Source organism: Euphorbia lathyris, chromosome 1 (genome assembly GCF_963576675.1).
Source record: "Euphorbia lathyris chromosome 1, ddEupLath1.1, whole genome shotgun sequence".
NCBI classification, from domain to species: Eukaryota; Viridiplantae; Streptophyta; class Magnoliopsida; order Malpighiales; family Euphorbiaceae; genus Euphorbia; species Euphorbia lathyris.
Window position 1 is genome coordinate 6408220 of NC_088910.1, and position 10013 is coordinate 6418232.

General features: G+C 35.9%; 1 pseudogene; it reads right to left on the reverse strand.

Annotated features, from left to right (window-relative positions):
- Positions 1-3938: 3938 nt before the first annotated feature.
- On the reverse strand, positions 3939-9576 carry LOC136216715 (uncharacterized; annotated as a pseudogene).
- Positions 9577-10013: the final 437 nt, after the last annotated feature.

Sequence of the window (10013 nt, forward strand, 5' to 3'; positions counted from 1 at the left end):
AATGACACTTTTGTGGACAGCTTCCAACTCAGCACTCTGATTTACTCAGTGTCATCTTAAACAATTTATATACTGAGTAAATATAACAAGCGACACATACAGATATATATTGAGAGAGAGAGTTAGAAATTACTCAGCACGACTTATCCTGGTTCGGCCTCTCCGCCTACGTCCAGTCCCCAGAATCCCTCCGGGATTTTTAAATCCAATACTGAGATCTTTAAAGGTAGAGCACAAACCGTTTACAAGGCAGTTGAATATGCAAGAGTACCGTCCTCTATTCGTCTACTCAACTCCTACTAAGTGCTATAACCGAACACCTAGATTTCTCTACCACTGAGTACTTAAAACCGAGTACTCAGCACAACTCTTCTCAATTTTACAATTGATACAAACTTGTTCTTTTTCAGACAAAGAACACTTTAGATGATTACAAAAATCACTCTAGCTTTTACACAGAAATGAGAATTTGGTGTAAGATCTTTTTATTGTTTTTGGTGTGCTTTTGTATGTATACTTTTTCTCTTGTATTTCGGCAAAGGATCCAAGAAGTGTACTTGTCCTTTTATAGTTAAGGTCTGAAGCGGAAATGATTTGAATCCGGAATTATCCGTTGGATTCAAACGACTTTTTCTTGCGACATGTTCTAGTCAGCTTCAGATTTGCAGGCCAATCCTGTCATCTGAATTTCGTAGGCGCCAGGCTTGTCTTCTTCTCGCAGATTTGTCTTCTTGTGCATGTTTCGTCTTTTAGCCAGCGGACATTTGACCCATGCATCTCGAAATTAACTCTTTGCATAATTCCAAGGTTTCTATTATTGGTGCAGACAGTTGTCGGATCTTGTCTTTTAGCAAACGGATCATTGGTGCTGTCCTTAAAATCATTCAGCATGACTTTGATAGCCGTTGTCTTTGATTGTTGCCAATACCGATACTGAGTTGCCTTTCACTCAGCTTCCACGGTCAGCTTCGTTCTGCAAGATATAGTTCCAAAAAAGACTTTTCTTCTTTTATGCTGAGTTGCTTTTCACTCAGCTTCTACGGTCAGCTTCGTTCTGTAAGCTTCTATCCTGAAGAAGACTTTCCTTCATTCGTACTGAGTCATTCTTTACTCAGCCCGTGCTATGTTATCATGCTGACTACATTCTGTCTTATTTTGATACATGTTCTTAAATATCTTTATACTCAACATTGAACAAACGCATTAGTACAATTAAATCAAAGCACTTAAATTTAATTGTCTTAATCATGGATTAACGTAAATAATTTTGTCAAATCAAAATCATGTTGGAAAGGTGTTTCAACAAGTTCATCTTGGAGGAAGAAGAAGCTATGGAAGAATGATGATACATGAAGAGCCCTTGATATTTTTTTCTTGTTCTCTCTATGTGTGTCTTCTTTTATGTGTGTGCCCCTCTCCCAAATGTGGTTCTGATTGTCTCTTCTTATAGCTTTCACAATTGTACCTCTTGGCTTTCAGGAGAGAGAAAAACTGACTCTTATTAATTCCTCATAAAAATATTAAGAGGAACTTTCCTTTAGAATTAAACTCTAAAAGAAACTCCCTTTTAGAATTAAACTCCAAAAGAAACTCAGCTTTAGGATTAAACTCTAATTAGGACTATTTAAGAAAATCCTATTAGAGTTAAAATCTCATAAATATTATATATGTTAAGAATCTCATAACATAAGTCATTAATACTCCATTAAATACTTATTGATCCACAGGCATAGGTTAGGACAGATCATCATTTGAAACTCCTTTTCAGCACATGACTTGACAAGTTTCTTCAAATTCTCTTTAAACTCCATAGAATCACCATTTTAACCATCAATTTGAAATTGAGTCTCAAAAATACCTACAAAATAGAAAACAAGGTAAACTTGCACCTAAACAACAAAACTAAAACTAAACCCTAAGGAATTAAGATATAAAAATATGTATAAATATGGACCTATCAAAATTCCTCCACACTAAACATTGCTTGTCCCTAAGCAAGAACAAAACTAAAACCAAATACAAAAACAATTATCAATATCCTCCAAAACTATCAAATTCGAATTACCAAGCATTATGGAAATGAATCTCAATAATAATCAAAACATCAGAAGTTTTCACAGTTAATTTTGTATTCAATAGTTAAGTAAGACATCAAGTTCAACAATACTATCGAAATCAAATACACAAAGCTTGATAACTCTCACAAGGTGGTCACTCAATTCACACACGTGTTTAGGGAAAAATATACTTGAAGCTCTCGATTCTATACAAGGAATGAACTACTATGAATTTGCACTTCAATCTAATCTCGACCACTTTGTTATATAATCAAAACAAAAATCCGAAGGTCTTTGAAAGGGTTGTAACGGGGTTAGGGTTAAAGGTATGGAAAATGGGAAAATTTAGGCTAACAATAAAAAAAAATTAGCAAGCAAGTCAAAAGAAACTAAATCTATTAACATCTGCACTAGAAAGGGAAGAAAGTTTACCAAAACTGAATATATATTTTTTTTCTTCTTCTTTTCTGATTTTTTTCGCTTTTTTTTTTCTTTTCATTTTTCTTTTCTTTTCATTTTTTTTCTTTTTCTTGGATTTTTTTATTTTGTTTTTTTAGAACAGAAAAGGAACAAAAGTTAGAACAAACTTGGCTGTTAAAAAAATGTGAAACAAAACAACCAACAAAGAAGAGACGAATTCAGCTGTCAAAAATTGGTGGCAAACAGCTGATAAACAAAACTGAGAATTTATTTCTTTTGAATAGAAGTGAATAAACAAAAGTTAGAACGAAATTGGCTGCTAAAAAGATGTGAAACATAACAGCCAACAAACATGTGAAACATAACAGCCAACAAACAAGAGACAAATTCAGCTGTCAAATATTTGATGACAGACAGCTGATAAACAAAAGTGAGAATTTTTTTTCTTCAAATTCTCTTTTTTTAGAAACAAAATATAAGACTGGCTGCCGAACTTTTGAATGCAACAGACATTTCAGACATCCTTGATTTTTCTTTTCGATTTTTTTATTTTAAGGATGAACTTCCTTTCGAATGATATGAGCAGATAAGAACAATGACTAGTGCAAATATTTTATAAAAAAAAACTTGTGGAACTGACTTGCTTACCAACTTTTAAGATTAAGGGTAAAAGTCAGTGTTTGGCTAAAAGGAAAAACAATTTAGTGTGTACAACAAAAAAAAAGTTAAAGGCTCAAACTTGGCTATCTAAGGGATAAAAATTAAAAAGGGTTATGCTATTTAAGTCAAGTGGTTAATCCTAATTGCCTTCCTCACTTTAATGCATGACTAAAAACGTGTGGTCTTGAAAAGCATTTGATGCAAATTCCAGAGTTGCAAACCAAGTATGAATTCACACATAATAAAAAAAATTAGAGCAAACGTTAAACGTTGATGTTGTTTAAGCAAATTGCTCCATTGGCTCAAAAGCTCACAGAAATTGAGGGTAATTGTACAAAGCTTTGCATACTTTTCAATCAATTTGATCGCTTTAGTTAAAATGGATTACTCAAAATAAAGACTATAAAATCAATTGTTACTAAGTCCAACACTCATCATAAGTTTTAATTGATTTCGATAATACGAGCTAATTAAACTATCAAGTTAAGGAGAATATGATTAACATGACTCAACTAAACACAAGCTAACAAAATGCAAATGAAAACACAAAACACAAAACACAAACTAAACATAGAGAACTCAATTTAAAATGAAGACTAAAATGTGAAAATTTCTCCAAAACACCTCTCCCCCACACTAAAACACACATTGTCCCTAATGTGCAAAACACAAAGACATGAATTTATTTCTAAAACCGAATTTAAATAAAACAAAATTAAAATAGAGTAAAAGGATAGAAATTTGGGTTGCCTCCCAAAAGAGCGCCTTTGTTTATCGTCTTTGGCTAGACATTATGCCTATTTATTCTCCATAGTCTAGATGCTCTAAGATTAATTGCTCCATGTTGCTCACTTGGAAACCTTCATAAAAAGGTTTAAGACGATGACCATTAACCTTAAAATTTTTATCAGTGGATAAACTTCGTATTTCAACTGCACCATGTGGAAAAACATTAGTAACAACAAAAGGACCTATCCACTTAGAACGAAGCTTGCCCGGAAATAGCTTAAGATGAGAATGGTAAAGAAGAACTTTTTGACCTACAGAAAAACTCTTTCTAGAAATCATTTTATCGTGCAAAGCTTTCGTTTTCTCCTTATAAATCCTTGAATTCTCATACGCCTCATTACGTATTTCTTCCAATTCTTGTAATTGCAATTTCCTATTCTCACCAATCGCATCAATCTCCATATTACATTGTTTCACCGCCCAAAAAGCTCTATGTTCAAGTTCAACGGGCAAGTGACATGGCTTTCGAAAAATTAAACGATATAGAGACATACCTATTGGCGTTTTGTAAGCGGTACGATACGCTCATAAAGCATCATCGAGGCGTACACTCCAATCTTTTCGATTAGGATTCACAGTCTTCTCAAGAATAGATTTAATCTCTCGATTGGAAACCTCTGCTTGTCCGCTCGTTTGGGGATGGTAAGCAGTGGATGTTCGATGTGTAACATTGTACTTTTTAAGTAAAGCTTCCACAACCTTATTGCAAAAGTGGGTTCCTCGATCACTTATCAATGCCTTTGGAGTGCCAAACCTGGAAAAGATATGAGATTTAACAAAGTCAATAACTGTTTTGGCATTATTATTTCGGGTAGCTTTAGCTTCTACCCACTTTGAAACATAATCCACCGCTAATAATATGTAAACATTACCAAATGATGATGGGAACGGACCCATAAAATCTATACCCCATACATCAAATATTTTACAAACTAATACAGATTGTAAGGGCATTTGATCTTTTCGGCTTATGTTACCCATTTTCTGATAATTAGCACAAGATTTACAAAATACATATGAATCATGAAATAAAGTTGGCCAATAAAATCCACACTCAAGTACCTTACGAGCAGTTCTCTTAGGACTGAAATGTCCTCCACAAGCATATGAATGACAAAAAGATAAAATAGATTGAATTTCAGAATCATTCACGCACCTTCTTATAATTTGATCAGAGCAATGTTTCCACAAGTATGGTTCATCCCAAACATAATATTTAGAATCACTTTTTACCTTATCTTTTTTAGTACGAGTCAAATCTTTAGGCAATGTCTTTGTGACAAGAAAATTGACAATATCAGCATACCATGGGGCATTGATTTGCACCGTAAAGAGTTGTTCATCAGGGAATGAATCTTTCAGAGGTGATGGGTCTTCAGCTTGGATTAGTCTACTCAAATGATCAACCACTAGATTTTCTGCTCCCTTTTTTATCACGGATCTCTATATCGAACTCTTGGAGCAAAAGTATCCAACGAATCAATCTAGGCTTGGCTTCCTTCTTGGTGAGTAGATACTTTAAAGCTGCATGATCAGAATACACAATCACTTTAGTGCCAATCAGATAAGAACGAAACTTTTCTAAAGCAAATACAATGGCTAGAAGTTCTTTTTCCGTTATAGAGTAATTACATTGAGCACTATCCAATGTCCTCGAGGCATAATATATCACATGTGAAGCCTTTCCCACTTTCTGGCCCAAAACGGCTCCCACTGCATAATTGCTGGCATCGCACATGATTTCGAAAGGCAAGTTCCAATTGGGAGGTTGAACCATAGGTGCAGAGGTGAGAGCCTCCTTGAGTTGATCAAATGCCCCCTTGCATGCATCACTAAATTCAAATGCCACATCTTTTTGCATAAGTTTCGACAAGGGTTGAGCTATCTTCGAGAAATCATGAATGAACCGCCTATAAAATCCTGCATGTCCAAGAAAAGAACGGACTTCCCGCACATTTGTGGGGTACGGTAAGGATTTTATAACATCAACCTTAGCTTTGTCTACCTCAATTCCCTTAGAAGAAATCACATGACCTAAAACACTACCATGATCAACCATAAAATAGCATTTTTCATAGTTAAGAACAAGGTTTTTCTCAATGCATCTTGCAAGCACTTTAGTAAGGTTAGATAAACATGAATCAAAAGAATCACCATAGACTGTGAAGTCATCCATGAAAACTTCTATGATACTCTCTACATAATCAGAAAATATACTAACCATACACCTTTGAAATGTTGCTGGTGCATTACATAGCCCAAACGACATTCGTCGATAAGCAAATGTTCCAAATGGACATGTGAAAGTCGTTTTTTCTTGGTCCTCAGGGGATACTGGTATTTGAGTGAAACCTGAATAGCCATCAAGATAACAATAATGAGATTTACCAGCTAACCTTTCTAACATTTGATCAATAAAAGGTAAAGGAAAGTGATCTTTTCTAGTCGAAGCATTAAGTTTTCGATAGTCAATACAAACTCTCCATCCATTCTGAATTCGGGTGGGTACCAATTCATTATTCTCATTTTTCACGACAGTTGTCCCAGTTTTCTTCGGGACAACTTGCACCGGACTTACCCAACGGCTATCCGAAATTGAAAAAATCATACCGGCATCTAGCAATTTAAGCACTTCTTTCTTGACGACGTCCATCATTGGTGGGTTTAAACGTCGTTGGGCTTCTCTCGAAGGTTTAGCACCCTCTTCAATTAAAATTCTATGCATACATGTAGAAGGGCTAATTCCTTTTATATTGGCTATGGTCCATCCAATTGCTTCCTTATGATCTTTCAACACTCGGATCAATTTCTCCTCTTCAAGTTCTGTTAGCTTGGCAGAAATTATAACTGGAAGAGTTTCATTCTCTCCCAAATAAGCATACTTGAGGTGAGTGGGCAATGTTTTCAATTCCAATTTAGGAGCCTGCAAAATTGAAGGAAGAAGTTTAACATTAGACCTTGGTAAGTCAATATAAGACACAATATGGTTCAATAATTTAAGAGATTTGATAACTCGGGGAAAAATCCTTGATCGGGGCCCTTCCCTATGAGGTGCCGTTGGGATCGGCCGGGGACACTCCGATGCCAAAGTCAGTATAGAGGAACGAGAGAGCAAACTGAATTGACAAAGGTTGTGAGAATGTGTGTACCTTGATAGCCTAGGGATGTAGGCTATATATAGCTAGGAATTCGTAACCTTCAGCAACTAGAAGGTCTCCATTAATGCTCCATTAATGGCGGTTACTGGTTACCTTTAAGCTGGCGGTTACTGGTTACCTTTAACCTGGCGGTTAGCTAATTGATAGCACATTAATGGTCTTTATGGCCGAGTCGGCGGTTAGCCGTTACTGTGATGAATCAGGTGAAAGAGGAGATTCGCCTCATAGGTTCGCCAGCGGATCTCACTGAGCTGAACCGTGGAGATCCACCATCCGGTTCTTCTTTTGGCGTTCTCAAGGTGAATATCCCTTTTCGTATTCTTTGATCCGTCAAGGCGTATGTACGCTCTCCTTGAGAGCTATGGCGGGTCTCCGCTACTCGCTCTCATCGGGCGTATCTCGTTATGGCGTATCTCGCCATGGTCCACGTGGCGTGGCATAATGCTAGAGACTCCTTCCTTTTCCTCATTATTTGCATATTCTCCCCTACATTAATTATCATTAATTCCACATTAATCATGTATAAATATCTCTTTTAGAAGGAATAATGGTTTGCCATTATTTCTATTAATTTTCCCTTATTCCTTATTCAAGAATAATTTGGGTTGTTATCAAGATTGAAGTTCAAAAATAGTGTCTTCTACGGCATGACTGATCACAAATTCATTAGCAATATTTGACATTTTATTCTTACAGAAACTATTACAAATTACAAAGTTGAGCTCGTCTTTATCATTCATATCAAAAACTTTTTGCACCATAGAATCAATAACATCTAAAGCAAACACAGAATGGACTTCACTAGGATATTTCATAACATCAAAAATATTAAATTTTATGGCATCACCATCAAATTCCATAGTTAAAGTACCTTTATGCACATCAATTTTAGTCTTTGATGTTTTCAGAAAAGGTCTTCCTAATAAAATTGGGACAGAAGTAGAAGAGTTATCCTCTTCCATGTCCAACACATAGAAATCAGCAGGAAAAACCCAATCATTCACTTGAACAAGCACATCCTCTAACAATCCATCTGGATATGCATTAGACCTATCAGCTAATTGGATAATCACACCAGTTTCTTTTAATGGCTCAACATTCAAAGAATTATAAATGGAACGTGGCATGACATTAATGGAGGCACCGAGATCTAGCATTGCTCTTTCAATCAGTCTATGTCCTATCTTAGGAGGGATAGTGAACATACCTGGGTCTTTGCACTTAGGTGGGAGTTTCTTTTGTATAACTGCAGAAACATTCTCTCCCACACTAATCTTTTCATCACCTCTCAATTTCCTCTTATTAGTACATAATTCTTTAAGAAATTTAGCATAACGAGGAACTTGTTTAATTGCATCCAAAAGAGGGATATTTATCTAAACTTTTTGGAACAAATCGAGTACCTCTTTTTCTTGATCCTCCTTTTTGGTTTTAGCAAACCGACTTGGGAATGGAGGAGGCACTATAATAGGTGTTAATGGGACAACCTTTGCTGGAGTTGCTTCCTCGTTCTGTTTCTCCAACTCATCTTCTTCTTGTCTTGAGTGTTCAGCAGATGGTATCTTTTTACCACTTCTCAATGTGATGGCACTTGCATTTTGCTTAAGATTCACCTCTGGCTGTGATGGTAAACATCTAGAAGCTTGGGATTCCAATTTGCTAATTAAAGTTGCCATTTGGCTCATCTGGTTCTCCAAGTTCTGGATGCTTGTCTTGGTATCTTGTTGGAATGTCAAAGTGTTTTGCTGAAATTGTTGCACATTAGTAGCCATAGCAGTAACAATTTGTTCCAAAGTCATACCTTGCTTAGGAGGAGCTTGTTGTATAGGAGCTTGTGGTATAGGTTGGAAACCTTGTTGTTGGAAATTGTTGTTCTTTGGACCATAACCGAAGTTTGGGTGATCTCTCCATCCGACATTATAAGTAGGTGAATATGGGTCATATCTCCTTTGATTTTGCTGATTTTGAAAATTCCCCATAGCATTGACTTGTTCTTCCTCTCGGAGAGTGTGACAAACATCAGTTGGATGGTCGGGACTCGAACAAATTCCACAAGTTTTCACTTGTTGAGTGTTTCCCAATAATGCTTTCTGCACAAGTGAAGTAAGAATATCAAGTCGTTTTTCAACTGAAGAGCTACTTACCTCATTCACTTTAATTTCAGACACATCTTGGTGAGCGCCAAACTGTTAAGCATTCGCAGCAACTCTTGTAATTAGATTCCTTGCCTCAGTGAGAGTTTTGTCCACTAAGGCTCCACCACTAGCAGCATCTATCAGATTCCTGTCAGACAAGATTAGACCTTCATAAAAATATCGAATTAAAAGTTGGTCACTTATCTGGTGGTTGGGACAACTAGTACACAATTGATTGAATCGCTCCCAATATTCATGAAGATTTTCTCCAGTGATTTGGCGAATTCCAGATATATCCTTTCGGATTGAAGTAACTCTTGAAGCTGGAAAAAACTTCTCAAGGAATTGTTTTTGCATCTCGGTCCATGTATTGATCGATCCCCGGCAACGGCGCCAAAATTTGATGAGTGTCGAATTCACCAAAAATAAAATACCTACTCTTGGAATCCAAAAACTGTAGTAAATATGGAGTAGGGTCGAATCCTCAGAGACTGGTAGAATTATAACTTTTCAGAATTAACAATTAAAAGTAAAAGGGGGGTTTTTTGGTTTATAGAATGAAATAAATAGAAAATAACAAATAATAATAAAATAGGAGAAAAATTAAATAGTTGAGAAATATGTATGAGAAAGATTCCAGCTAGAGGTTAGGTTTGAGTCTTGAATTGAACAATTGATCATCGATCATATAAATTTCAACCCTTCAAATAAATTAGCTATGGTTATTAAAAAGCATTAACAACCTATCTCTTCTTACCGATTTGACAATTAAGAAAAGCTCATTAATTTTCCTT